Consider the following 15527-nt stretch of genomic DNA (forward strand, 5'->3'; position numbering starts at 1 on the left):
AGGGCCAATGTGAAATTAAAGAAAGATATTTTCAGATTTTAATTTAAATGTTAATTTTGGACCTAGGCTGAGTGTACCCATGCTCTAACTTCCATAATGTCATGAGATCTTTACCGTCTCCTAAGATTCTGTGAGTCAGAATACTTTTTGTAGTCTTTTAGGTTTGCCCCACACCAAAGGGTTATAGAAGAGGCCTGGGGACCCCAAATATGTAATACAATTGTAATAAGAATATTCCACAAGTCTATTTGAAGTACACATACACACATGCATGAATGAGACAGAATAGGTATAAGTATATAGAGACAGAAAGAGAAAAGGAGACAGCCACACACACACAAACACACACACACACACACATCCCACAAGCTTTTGAAACCTCCATATACTGCTACAAATAGCTGTGGGATTTTTAAGCTTATAGATACAGCTATGATAACACCCTTGAAGATCGGGCACAGATGAACATTTGGGAATGATTTCTATGTGACTCAGAGGATGCTAACAATGATGTTACTTGAAGCAATCGTTGAGCTAGAATTTCTTCTCTGGCCCTCCTCACTAGAACTTCTCTGGCTCTGATCACTTGTAGAAGATTAAGCAATTTTCCCCAACTTTTCAAGAAAATTTATTCCATTTTTAAAGTAACACTGTTAGAAAGTTATTCCTTTCTTCATTGCAGCATTGTTTTAACAGATAAAATCAGGAAACAAACAAAATGACCAGCAGCAAGAGAATATTGAAATAACCATGGTATATCCATTCAGTATGCATCTGTTAAACAGAATGAAGTAGATCGATCTTCACATAATAATAATGAATGATCTCCAAAGTATATAGTTAAAGAAAAGCAGCAGGGATAGAATGATGAGTGTGGTATCATCTACAATATGAGCATAAAAATTCCTAGAGAGATACACAAAATGTCTGTTCACTGCTTATCTCTGGGGGTTGAGAATGTGAAGTTGAGAGGGATGCTGTTATTTTATATGACATCTTTTTAATTTTTTTGAAATCACATACAAAAATTACTTCCTTTAAAATGAATAAAACAGTAGGGAGTTACTTCTTAATATTGAAAACAAATATTTACTCCATGGGTTCAAGTATTAACAGCTAAGTGACTAACGAGGTTTAATTCCTAAATACAATTGCTAAATTTGCTTAAAGGTAATGTCTACAAGAGCATAAATTGTATTTTTTTGGTCCATCAAGAATAAAGTATAGAGCTTTGATCCTAATATATTTTAGCAAATGCTGTTTTAATTCCTTGAAATTGCCATTGGCCCAGCAAGCATTTTTTTTCTTCAAGTATTTGCCGAGTGACGCAGGATTTTAAAAATTTGCCCAGCTTGATCTATGGTGATAATCTAACCCTGGGTGTTTGCATATGGGAAATAAGGTGGGCTTCAAATGTTAATTTATTAATATTGCATTTATTTTTGTGTATCTTGGCATGTCTCTGATTACAGTGTTCATATACTCTGTCATGAATATGAAAGACAATGTCAATTGACATGCATTCCGACAAGCTATTTGCAACCCTCCAATCTTGAAGTCAGTTGCATAATTACTTTAAAGATATGTCTGTTTTTAAAATGATCTAGTCAGTCAATCAATAACTGAAAACTACCTTTAATTTTCATACAGTAGGAGAAGCTTAATAAATGACTAACGCATACTCATAAGAAGGAACACAGAGTATGTCTACTTCAGAACATTTGACCTCTTTTTCAGATAGGTAGCAGGAACATCTGTTTGTCATGGCGTAACGCCATTGGCAAGTGATCTTTCCAGGTTAATTATTGGATGATGTGCAGCCTTTCAGTAATTTGACAGTGCTTCATTATGAGAGCTTCAAGTAGGCAGATGTTTCCCTGAAGGAATCAGGAAAGTGCAGTGACAACTTCATTGTAGACTGACAAGAATTCAGATCTCTTCCTGTGATAGAACTGCCACATGAGCTGAAATGTTAGCAGTTTAGTTCTTGAGTGAAATATTGGTAATTAATCATTTGATAGACATAGGAAGAAATAATATTAGAAAGTGTCACTAATCCTTCTGTTAATTAGAACATCAAAACATCCCCATCTTAAAATTACCCCCGGAAGCATTCCAGATACAACACATTTAAAAGAAAACTTAAGAGAGAGATGAAAAATAAAATATACATCATTAGTTTAAGTACACATTTGAGAATGTACAAGATTTCTGCAGCAATCGATTTTAACTGTATTCCTACTCCGTAATATTATTACCATTAGCTGTTTGCCAGTAGCTTCAGGCGTAATTTTCTTTTTTTACTGCTCACTGGACCCGAGCCTACCCAATTTAGTGTAGTTGGCTGTGGCGCCTCGTCCTTTCTTAAAACACAGGGCTTTCCAATTTCTAAGAATGTTTATGGTATGAGAGTAATTTGAAGCAGGTGTTTAAGCCTCACGCCTATGCTGTGCAACAGAAGGTTTATATATTTGTCATTATATATTGAGACAGACCACAGCACTTGGAATGACCATCTGTCACCAAAGCATGCTGTGTGCTGAATGTAAGAGGAATAGGATTTTTCACTGCAAACTCCTTTGAAAGTAAAGGATCCACTCCCCCACCATCGGCATCCTTACTCATTATTGTTTTGGATGACACCAAAAGAATTATTTTTGTTTCTGTGCTTGCAGACTGTCACCAATGAGAGAGCATTAGAATACTGCACAGCATTTCTGCTTGGTTTGGTTTACAAAATTGTAGACCCCGAGTTTGAGAGAGCCTTTAGCCCACGTATTTTCCCCCGAGGAGTAATATTTTAGCCTATATATTTCCTTCTTTGTTTCACAGCACTAAGCAGTCTGGGTTTTAAGTACTAGTTCTCTTTGCAGGAATCTGGGCTCTTAAGTCATTGTTGCCAACTCATGTGCCCACAGGGACCAGGAAGGTAATGAGAATTAGTGAATCTGGCAGAATAGCAATTGTGGCAAGTTGGAGAGACCATTGCCCATCAGGAGGGAGCAGCTAATAGACCTGCTGACTGTTGTGCAGATATGCAGACCCAGCAACACAGATCTATCAATCTTTCAGAATAAACTTGAAATTCGGATTTTTACATGTTATCTCCTAATGTTTAAGTATCAGTATTGCATTAAAAAAATTCAAACAAGTATGTAGGTCAAACAAATACATACGTAGTCTGATGTCTGCCAGTTTAGAAAACATTGCTTTACTAAAAATCTCCAGATCCAAATAAAAAATATTCTTTCAGAATTAATAAGATATTTTTCCCAGCAGGTATACACACATGACTTATTATAGCAAGAATTTTCCAACTAGATGTAATCTTATCAATAGCTTGTTAATCATAGTGGTAGTGATGCTGAAGATGTATAGCTTTCTCTTGTTACTTGGTTGTAGACTCTGAGGTCATGTTCACATTTACTCTTTCATAGATTTCCATATTGTAGCAAAACATGGACTTGGGAAAAAAAAATAAGGTGGGCTGGAGGTAATCCTGGAACTGTAAGGTGGGAGCACATATTTTGATTCAGCTGATCTAGATGGGGCTAGAAATCAGGTAATTCTGATGCAGGTGTTCATCAACAATGCTTTATCAAACATTGAATTGGCGAATGATAATGAGTGTCTGATGGCCTGCCCAGATGGTTCAGGGTCAGGAAACACAGTATAGGAAGCTGAAGGAGAATGATGGAGCAGAAGCTCAGGAGAATGGGCCTTACCAGGCAGTAGATTATTAAAGCTAGGGCACAGTCAATAGCATGGCTGACTTGAGGAAACTGATTTCATTGGGCTCTTTATTTATCCCAGGTATTGAGGGGCAAGTCATCCTACAGGTGTAGGGGTGGTGGTGGTGAGTATTTGCATATGCCAAGGTAGGGCATATGGGACTAGGAGTCATGCAGATCATGCTACAAAATTTGTCCCCCAAATCAGTGTAAAACCAATCCAAAATCAATGGAACAACAATCAAACTGTACTCTCCTAGCTTGACAGTCTGCTGAAACTGGCTTATACATCTGTTGAGTTGTATGAAGGAGAAGATGAAATATTTTTCATTCATGCTGCCCAGCTCTTAGCACAGGGCCTGACGTTGCAGGCTGAGTCAGCATTTGTTAAGTTCATGAAGGTAGACACAGCCACATCGACATGGACATAAAATGCATTTTTGAGAAGAACTCACTCTCAAATACTTCACTGCTAATATTTTGTGTATGTTTCATAAATTCTTTGTCTTTTTGTAAGATGAGTAGATATGGTTGATTTTTATATTTTAGAAGAACACTTTGATTTGATTTTTAACTGTGGTTTTTACAGTTATCAATTACTCTTTACAAAGATTGTTTGTTTTTGAGGCAATGTCAACCCTGACAGCAAATCCTTGACAGTTCTTTGATTGTAATGGTCTTCTCCATCCACATCAGTGTCACCCTGGGCTGGTAATCTGCTTAACCTGAGGCAGGGAAAACTTCTTTAGAGGGAAAAAGCATTGTTCATGAGATTGATGTTCATTTTGACACCAGGGAACTATGTTCCTAGTTCCCCTTCCACACAGTCTGTTCAGATTGGATATTTTTTAGTTCTAAACAGAAACATTTTTTTCTCAGCTTCAGGCCTTATACATGATTTGCAGTTCTGATCCTTTTCTGAGCGTCTTATAGAATAATAACATACTTTACTGCTAAAAGGATCTAATTTTAGTTAATGGAACGACTCCTTGATGTATTTCTGTTTCTCAAAAGAGCTACTCTCCATTTCATGTAGGGGTAAAAAGTATTCTCCCCCGTACTCTGCCCTTCTTATCAGAGGCTTCCCACTCCTCAAAAGGTTTTTCTTTATAGGTTTGACAGACTCTTCCTAATTGCTAAATGAAGAATCTTCTTTAATACACTAGGTTCTATATCCTGAGTTCTTACATTTTTCTGTATGTCATACTGCCTTGACTAAAATTTAAATATTGCCCTTCTACTAAACATCGGTCTTTTTTTAACTATACTTTTGTCTTCAGCATTCCTGAAGTTTCCACGTTATAGAGAAGCAATCATTATTGTAACCATAAGTCATTTAGTAATGACTTAGGAAAATTAGTTTCCACTCAAATGATGTTCATCTCTGGACATTGTTCCAACATCTTTGAGGGTCAATCTCTTTTCACAATTTAGGAAAATAAAAAAAAAATGATTAAAAATGAAATTACGATTTTTATAAGAGTTACAGGATAAAACACACAAAAATGGTACTAGCAAATTACTTAAAACAAAGCCATTGAAAAGTGAGAATCCAAAAGTTAAACCAGATAACAATAAGGAACACAAAAATTGACAAGGATGAAAACAAAATAATTATTTTAAAAGCAAATGATTTGTGCAGAAAGCTCTGTTATGCTATGAATATTTTTAAAAGTAGCCTTGCCCATTGGTACATTCTTAATTCATTTTAAGAATCCTGGATAGATTCAATAACAACATAAATTTTATTAAACACAAGATAAAAATGAACAGTATTTGGGGCTTCATTTTGTTCAATATGAAATCTGCATTAAACATTTAAAAATAGTTATTATGAAGTTTTGGGTTTTCATTTTTTGTGGATTCATTTTAAGTGTTCTTTCTCAGTTCTAATTATCCTTAGGAAACAAAGGCTTCTTGTATATGTTAAACTTATTTCACTATTTTGCTGCTCATCAGGATGTATTACTCTTCTTCTTTCCCTCCCTTCCCTTTCTTCCTATCAAACAGGTGAAATCAATTTTAATATTGTATTTTGTTTAATCCAGTATATCCCAAATACCATAATTTCAACATGTAATTTATGTAAAAATTATTACTGAAATATTTACTTTTTTATATTATATCTTTGAGGTGTAGTGTAATTTACACTTACAGCACATTTTAAGTTCTCAATAGCTACATGTAGATAATAGTCACAATATTAGACAGCAGAACTTTATAAAGATAACTCTAGCATCAGTATGGACAAAAGAACTGTCTGGAAAGGGGTAGGTGGTAAGAAGCAGGGGAAATGATTACTGCCTTTGCAAGAGTCAAGTCAAGAAAAGATGAGCCATTGAACAAAATAAAGCCAAGGAGGTGAGAATAGTAAGAAGGAGATAGAATTGATAGATGTTTAGGAGGCAGTAAGATGCAGTGGAGAAGAGCATAAGCTCTGGAGCCACGTATGTTGCTTAGAATCTTGACTCTGCCTCTTTACAGTTATGTCTCCTTGCAAGTTGCTCGAGCTATGTATTGCTTATTGGGTCAAATATAAAATTGCAATAATAATACCAGCGTGTCTGGATAGTAGGGAGGTTGTGAGGATTAAATGAGTTAAAAAATATAATACTCTTAAAAGATGAACTGGTACCTTTTAGCATTCAATTAATGTTAGTTATCATGATTTAAATTAATAGGATTTGGTGATCAACTGGATATGGCCAGTGGGAGTGATTAGACTCAAGAACTACTCCAAAGCCTAGACTACTGTTCTTATTATAGCCCAAGGAATGGTATTATAACAGTTCTTTAAAGAAATTCTAATTTAATGCTCCATGTCCTTGCTTAACAAATGGATCCCAATGACCAGCACACCAATTCCTTTTTCCTTCCAGGATCATTGTATCTGCTAGTCCTTCTGCTCAAAAGGCCCATTGCCCAGCCTCTTCTCCGGTCTCAGTTCAAAGAAGGAAAGCTTCAAAGAAGCCTTTCTTGATCATCCTGCTCTCTATCTCAGCCACCTCCACAGCTCTTACCAAACTCCATATCTACTGTGTCTTGTTATTTGTTATCCCTCTGTCCCACTGGTTATAAACTCTATTATAGCTGTCTGCATTGTTTATCACTGTGTCCCCACTACTTAGGAACAGTCCCTGGAACAAAATTGATGATAAAAAATAAAGTGTTCAATGAATGAATAAATATTTGATTTTCTATGCTTTTGGAGAGTAATTTGTGGCTCCAGTTCTGAGATTATTTTTTATCTTTATCTAATTTAAGGCATTTTTTCTCATTAGAGTTTTTCTAGGGGGAATATATTGCCTAGTTGCTCTAAACAGTTTTTGTCTCAGTATAAGTAGAGTTGGCCTCACCAGGCTTATTCTAGGTTTAATGGCTTTGAAATAAATTAGCGACCTAAGGACTAGTTAAGAAATTTGTTGTTTTGCCCCAAACCTACTTTTTCACCTGTAAGCATTTTTTTTTTGTTTTGCTTTGTAGCATGTCTGAAGTGCTCTTTCTAAAAACTGCTATTTCCTCTTGTAATGTCCTACATTTGAGAGAGTTGATAACTTCTTGTTACGTTGCCATTCGTGATCACAGAAACTAGATAAATCCCAAGGAGCTTGAGATGATTATGAAAGCCTATTAGAATGATTACTCCTATTAAAACATAGGCTAGAAGATGCACATATGTGTTTCTTTTCCTTATCAACATAGGATTATTTATGATTTTTTAATTGATTTACTCTTATTTTTACTATTAAGCCTATTCTTTAATTTGTCCTAACTCTAGCTATAAACTTTTTCTAGCTTTTAAATATAAGCTTCAAGTTTAAGGTATAATTTTAATTAATTCATTAAATCAACAAAAATTCCCAATTGAGAAACATTATACTAGGTATTTAGTAGATGTGACATATGAATAAGAAATCATAGCAAATGATGAATATTTTAGGAGGGATGTGTTCAACTATTACTAGGAGAATTCAGTAGAAGAAGTTATTTCTTTCCAAAAAGGATGGGCAATGAAGGAAGTAATCATGGAAGGTTTTACGGAGGAGGTGGCTATATTAGACATTGGGGGACTAGTTGAATTCACCAGACAGAGATAGGTTGGATTGCAGAAGACATGAGAGATGGGTCTGTTGGAACTCAGAAAACAATATCCCAAATGAAAGCCTCAGAAGCAGCCTCAAAAGCAAAGTTTCTTTCTGACCTCCTGACCTTCTGTCTCAGCCTCATTCTCCCCTAAGGCTAGCCATAGAAACTAGAATCTCTTTTTTCCAATGTGGGTCATAGAAACCACTTTCCCTCAAAGCCAGCCATAAAACTAAAAATAATACTTGAATTTTCCCTCACCTTTCTGTGTAAATCTGGCCTACCTTATTTGATTGTAGGTCATAAAACTCCTGTTCCAGAAAGGGTTTTGCTCTATACCTAGAAGGAAAGAATGCTGCACAGAGAGACCAAGAAGAGTCTAAAGAGACAGGCCTTTGTGGGCTCGCCCACCTGCCCCAGTCAATCTGTTACTACTATATTAATACCCTTTTTGTCCAGTCACATTTCTACATGGCTGTCTCTTCTTCATTAAACCTAAGCATAAAATCAGATGGCTTCCCTTGTGTCTTTTAGTTTTCTAAAGGCTCCCATGTCAAGTAAAACCATGATTAAACAAATTTGATGTGCTTTTTTCTTGTTAACCTGTCTTTTGTTATGGGGATACCAGCCGTAATCCACAGGATGGGGACGAGACGAATCGCCACTTTTCTGCCCCTACAGCTCAAAGAAGTAAATAGAAGACTTGAGGTAGGAACATCATGTTAAATTAAATCAATGGAAACAGTCTTATTGCCTGTATGGAGTAGAGGATAAGGACCAATATGAGGCACCTCTGGAAGGAGGGGTTGGAAGCTGGTTGTGAGGTACCCAAACAGCATATCCTCAGACATTATTTATTGGGCCACTGAAAGCCAATATACTCTGGGCTGATCCACTCATTTATTTACGGTGTTGCTCTATTTGCTTGACATGTCCTTATGATTCCATCTTGCTTTGAGGATCTCAGAAGTATAAATAACTCTTAATAATGATCAGGAAAAAGATAAAAAGGAAAGATAGAGGCTATATCAAGCTTGTACAGGAATTTACATCTAACTTTGTCACCAATTTGGTTATTTGGTTTATATATAGAAAGGATATTTGGGTTTGACCAAGAAGACAAATTTGACAGAAATAAATGTACAGTCTTGTATTTAGTTCATAACAGTCAGTTGCACAGTGCAGGATAGGTTTGACAGTAGACCATGGAAAAAAGAATTTATTTGACAATAAACTAGATAAGGAGTAATGTCACTGCTGAGAAACAATAAAAAATGTAGTTTAACCTGCTGAAAAGCAGGTACATTAACTGAAACGAGTACTATATTCTTAAATGATTTGATGGACAAAAGTTTAAATTAATTTTAGGAAAACTTGATAGTTAAACATATTCACATATAATTTTAGTGATATATTTAGTTAAGACTATGAAACTCCTCAATGCCCAATCTATAGTAAACTGATCTGTTTGGTTCACTCATACCTGCTGAAAAAGAGCACACACAAAAAAACAAATACTATTTAGATATGAAAAGTTTTTAAACTTTGAATTCTGACTGATTTCAAGTGTATAATTTTAAGTAAGGCAACCCCTGAGTCTGTTTCTTCTAGGGATGCCCTAAGTTGAAAGAGTTGATTAGCTTTTGTTGTGCTGTTATTCATGATCACAGAAACTAGAAATACAAATCCTAATGAGGTAGAAATGGGTATGGAAGTGTATTTGTAAAATATCTTTTCTATTTCTTTCAGAGGATTGTTGGGAGAACTCATAAAATCATTTTTATACACTGTGACATTCCAAAATATACAAGGTTTTCTGATTAATAAAGAGGCCATTTGTGTCTCTTCCTTTGCCTCTTCTAGTTTTGGAGTGTCAATAAGGTTATCAACGTCATATTCCTGCATACTGAATGGGCTTTTTGTGAATGTCCCTCCCTTCCCTATCAAGTTTGTTTGCGAAGAAGCAAATACTTAGTGGTTCCCAAAATGGGATCCGGGGATTACCTAAATAAGACACATCCAGAGTACTTGTAACAAAACAGAGATCCTTTCAGACTTGCTGCATCCAAATTTCTGGAGGTAGGACCAAGAGATCTATATTTTCATCAAAAGATCCAGTGATTCTCAACTGGGGCAGATTTTGTCTCCAGCCCCTGAGGACATTTGACAATGTCTGGAGACATTTATGGTGGTCACAACTGGGACAGGACAGGTGTTGGGCGGGGGATGTGCTACTGGTATGCTGTGAGTAAAGGCCAGAAATATTGCTAAACGTGCTATAATGCAAAGGACAGCACCCCTCCCACCTCCTCAAGACAAGTAATTATCCAGCCCAAACTGAATGGTGCTCAGGTTGAAAAACCATGTTATGCACAGGAGCTGCTTTTCAAGCATGTGTCATCTATCTTTGGCATTTACCCTCAGTTATTTTTAAATTTATTCATATATTCATTCTCAACACATTTAAAAATGCTCGTTACTATAAAGGTAGAAAAATATAGAACTTTAAATAAAATATTGGAGTTGGGATTAGTTACTTTGGGCTCATTTCTGGGTTTCTTTTAAAAAAGTTTCCTCAAATTTAGAGTTAATTTTTCCACTGGAAAAATAGGAATCAAGATGAGATTTCCATCTAGCTGCTTCTTCTTTTCGCACATTGAAAAACTTTCTTAACTTGAACTAGCTAAGAGGTTAATCTGACTTTAAGAAGAGTCAATTTTATAGAATATTTTTAAAAATATAATTTAGTTTTATTGTGTTCAAGGGCATAGAGATATTTTGCTGATGAAATTCAGGAAGGAAGAGATGAGCTATATATTTTTAAGAACTTGTTTTTACACACAGATAACAATCACTTGTAATTAGCAGTTAATTGAATGCAAACACTGCTGTTAAAGTGGTGATTGAAACAGCAGTTGTCCTTTACTCTTCAGTAGAAGAAGAATTTTTCTCCTTTGCACTATTGATTTGCTGACAGATCTATTTTATATTATAGTGGCATAAGGGTAAAATCTGCCTGGCACTTCTAAAATACCATAAATTCTTACAACCCTTAAAAATAAAACACAACATCACTTTGCTTTCATTAAGCAAAAGGATTAGTATAATATAACAATCACCCTTGTTACATGTTTAAACCTGAATTCAAATTTAACTTCATAAGGTATCTTCAGCAGATGTTCTTTCTCATAATCACTTCTATGGTGACTTTCAGTTCTGGAAAGCCTTGAATCTCTAATGAAAAATTTTCAAAGTAATAAGATGGAAAAGAAGCACTAAAATAAGCTTGGAGATAGAAATTGAAAACATTTTGGCTAAATGTATCAGGTTAGAAGTTGCCCTAGTTACTGGTTGCTGCTATTAGATATTCCTGTTGCACAAGGAAAGCCAGTTATTGACTTTTATCACATTTGAATTTCTTTTAAAGTAGTTCATTGTCTCTATTGTGGATCTTTATCTCAGCCATGAAAATTCAGGGTAATAGGAATGACCTGCTATTCTGATGTCTGCCTAGTGTCTTGCTTAATTTACTTACCCCTGTGAACCTAGAAACTATTAGAATATACTGTTCATGGAATGCATAAAATTAACATGTCCCATTGTGCTTTGATATTGTTGTAGTGACAATATATTTCAGCCATTGTTGATGATGGATTAATTTACCTTAAACAATGCATTTCAAAATTTTGGTTCCTGTCATCTTGATTTCATTTATATATTAATATCTGTATATTCTTATGACAACAAATATATGCATAGGTCACTAGCTAAAAGTAAATAGAGGCAAATTTTCAGCAGTACAGAAAAAAATAAATTAATGCATTGCACTTCTATTTGTCATTGTACTGAAGACTTTAACAAGTTTAAGAACTATCCTATACATTAATTTTGAGGGTTTCCAATTTGATTGGGACTGGGCCTTGGAAGTAGATGCCAAACAAATAAACAAGCACACATATGGAAATGTAATTAAATTGTTTTTTTAAAAATCTACAGTATTCCTTTTCAACTAGGGTGCTGCAATTCAATGCAGCTCTAATGCTAACCACCCAGAGCTAGTGTCAGACTCTACTGTCTAAAGGGAATAGTCCCTGGTAGGACTACCCTTATGCTAGATGCCAACCACAAATTCTAGGGGTCTTCCAGAACTTGCATTTCTGACCAAGTGGGCCACCAATTAGGGAATTCCCACAACCCCCTGCAAGTTTGATAATTTACAAAGATGACACAGAATTCAGGAAAGTGCTACACTTATGATTACAATACAGTGAGATCTAGAAGGGTATCAAATGCTGAGCTTCCATGCCCTCAGTTAGGCACGCAGTTGGGGTGCTCTACCCTCTGATGCATTGTGTATTCACTAACCAGGAAGCTCCACTGAGCTTCAGTGTCCAGAGTTATTATTGGTATCTCGGTACATAGGCATGATTGATTAAATTATTAGCCATGTGATTGAATTCAAACTCCAGATTAAGGGGGCTGAAAGTTCCAACCCTCTAATCACATAATTGATCTTTCTGTTGACCAGCTCCTATCCTGAAACTATCTAGGTGCCCAGATAGGTCACTTCATTACCATAACAGAGATGCTACTATCACTCAGAAAATTCCAAAGGTATTTGAAACTCCTTGCCAGAAACCTAATGCAATTATCAGACTAATTATTTATTATACCACACACAAGTATCATAAATAGTATTATAAATAAAGAAAGAAAATATTAATTCAGGGCCTACTATGTTCTAGCTGCTATTTGAGCAATAAACAAATTAAACCAAACAAAAATTTACCTATAAGAGTTTTCTATCTAGTGGATGGTTTGGGTTGGGTGGGGACATACACAATAATTAAATATGTAAATAATTAAACAGGGAAATTTTACAGCATAGGGAGAGCTGTGGAGAATTAACAGTAGGGGAGACTACAGAGTGTCTGGGTTGTGGAGCTGCTATTTTAAATTGGGTGAGCTATTTGAGAAGCTGCTTTCTGTGTTCTGGAAGTAACAAGTGAATGAGCTATGGGGGTATCTGAGAGAAGACGGTATCAAGCAGGTCTTTGCACTGTACAAAGACCTCGAGACAGGAGCATACTTAAGTTTTGAAATAACGGCAAGGAACCAGATGTGCCAGATAGCTTTTTAAATGTTGACTGAATTTGTATAAAGGTTACAGTAAATACTTAGGATAAAATCAGTATGATATAAAATGCTGTGAAAATGCCAATGCTAACAATAGAAGAAAACCTTTTTTTTAGAGTGTAAAGCCACCTAGGCTAAATCAGTGACAACTGAGGAATAATAAAGTTAAAAGTTTATCTTGGAGGCCATTGGCTTTAGAAATTTTTCAGGCTTTGTGTCATCCATCTTTGCTTTGCCATGGCAGTGACTTCTAATATAGTTTTATATATGAAACTGTCTAGATTTAAAAGCTTTGACAAGGAAGTTCTTGTAAAATAAGTTATTACTATTATTACAAATCTTTGTAAAATAAGTTATTATTATTATTACAAATCTCATTTAATTTTATAAATTGCAATTTGGTTTTCTAAAAGTCTGGGCTAGAAAATGAGAAAACTAAGATTGGATCAGAAATTTTGATCATATATAAATAAAACCTGCATGACAATTTCCTGTTCCAGAACATTCCATGCTCATCGGTAGGAAGAATCAATATCGTGAAAATGGCCATACTGCCCAAGGTAATCTACAGATTCAATGCCATCCCCATCAAGCTACCAATGACTTTCTTCACAGAATTGGAAAAAACTACTTTAAAGTTCATATGGGACCAAAAAAGAGCCCGCATCACCAAGTCAATCCTAAGCCAAAAGAACAAAGCTGGAGGCATCACACTACCTGACTTCAAACTATACTACAAGGCCACAGTAACCAAAACAGCATGGTACTGGTACCAAAACAGAGATATAGATCAATGGAACAGAACAGAGCCATCAGAAATAATGCCACATATCTACAACTATCTGATCTTTGACAAACCTGAGAAAAACAAGAAATGGGGAAAGGATTCCCTATTTAATAAATGGTGCTGGGAAAACTGGCTAGCCATATGGAGAAAGCTGAAACTGGATCCCTTCCTTACACCTTATACAAAAATCAATTCAAGATGGATTAAAGACTTAAACGTTAGACCTAAAACCATAAAAACCCTAGAAGAAAACCTAGGCATTACCATTCAGGACATAGGCATGGGCAAGGACTTCATGTCTAAAACACCAAAAGCAATGGCAACAAAAGCCAAAATTGACAAATGGGATCTAATTAAACTAAAGAGCTTCTGCACAGCAAAAGAAACCACCATCAGAGTGAACAGGCAACCTACAAAATGGGAGAAAATTTTCACAACCTACTCATCTGACAAAGGGCTAATATCCAGAATCTACAATGAACTCCAACAAATTTACAAGAAAAAAACAAACAACCCCATCAAAAAGTGGGCAAAGGACATGAACAGACACTTCTCAAAAGAAGACATTTATGCAGCCAAAAAACACATGAAGAAATGCTCACCATCACTGGCCATCAGAGAAATGCAAATCAAAACCACAATGAGATATACCATCTCACACCAGTTAGAATGGCAATCATTAAAAAGTCAGAAACAACAGGTGCTGGAGAGGATGTGGAGAAATAGGAACACTTTTACACTGTTGGTGGGACTGTAAACTAGTTCAACCCTTGTGGAAGTCAGTGTGGCGATTCCTCAGGGATCTAGAACTAGAAATTCCACTTGACCCAGCCATCCCATTACTGGGTATATACCCAAAGGACTATAAATCATGCTGTTATAAAGACACATGCACACGTATGTTTATTGCAGCATTATTCACAATAGCAAAGACTTGGAACCAACCCAAATGTCCAACAATGATAGACTGGATTAAGAAAATGTGGCACATATACACCATGGAATACTATGCAGCCATAAAAAATGATGAGTTCATGTCCTTTGTAGGGACATGGATAAAATTGGAAATCATTATTCTCAATAAACTATCGCAAGAACAAAAAAAAACAAACACCGCATATTCTCACTCATAGGTGGGAATTGAACAATGAGAACACATGGACACAGGAAGGGGAACATCACACTTCGGGGACTGTTGTGGGGTGGGGGGAGGGGGGAGGGATAGCATTGGGAGATATACCTAATGCTAGATGACGAGTTAGTGGGTGCAGTGCACCAGCATGGCACATGTATACATATGTAACTAACCTGCACATTGAGCACATGTACCATAAAACCTAAAGTATAATAATAATAAAAAAAAAAGAAAATTTCCTGTTCCAACATTTGTAAAGTTTAAGGTATTCCCATAATATTAAAATATATTATTCTTTTGGGCTTATTTTTTAGACAACAATAATTCTACTGGCTATTCTTTGACTCTTTTTAGTTGGTGAAAATAAATGGATCTTCCTCAAACATGTGTATTATTATTTTCAGGTTTTATCTAGCTCTGCATGTGATATGTGAGTTTAAAATGTTTGGAGTAAGCAGAGTATTGAGGAAACTCACCATATTAGGAAATTTCGCCTCCCATATATGTTACCCTTTGCATAGAATTAAAACCTATTCATATTCTGCCCCAAGTTTTCATGCAATGTATTTTTCTCCATTGCTGTAAATACGCATGTTGACAAATAAGTACTCTCCTACAAGACACATTGACTTCACTATTGCACATGATCACTATT

Source organism: Pongo abelii, chromosome 2 (genome assembly GCF_028885655.2).
Source record: "Pongo abelii isolate AG06213 chromosome 2, NHGRI_mPonAbe1-v2.0_pri, whole genome shotgun sequence".
Lineage (NCBI taxonomy): Eukaryota > Metazoa > Chordata > Mammalia > Primates > Hominidae > Pongo > Pongo abelii.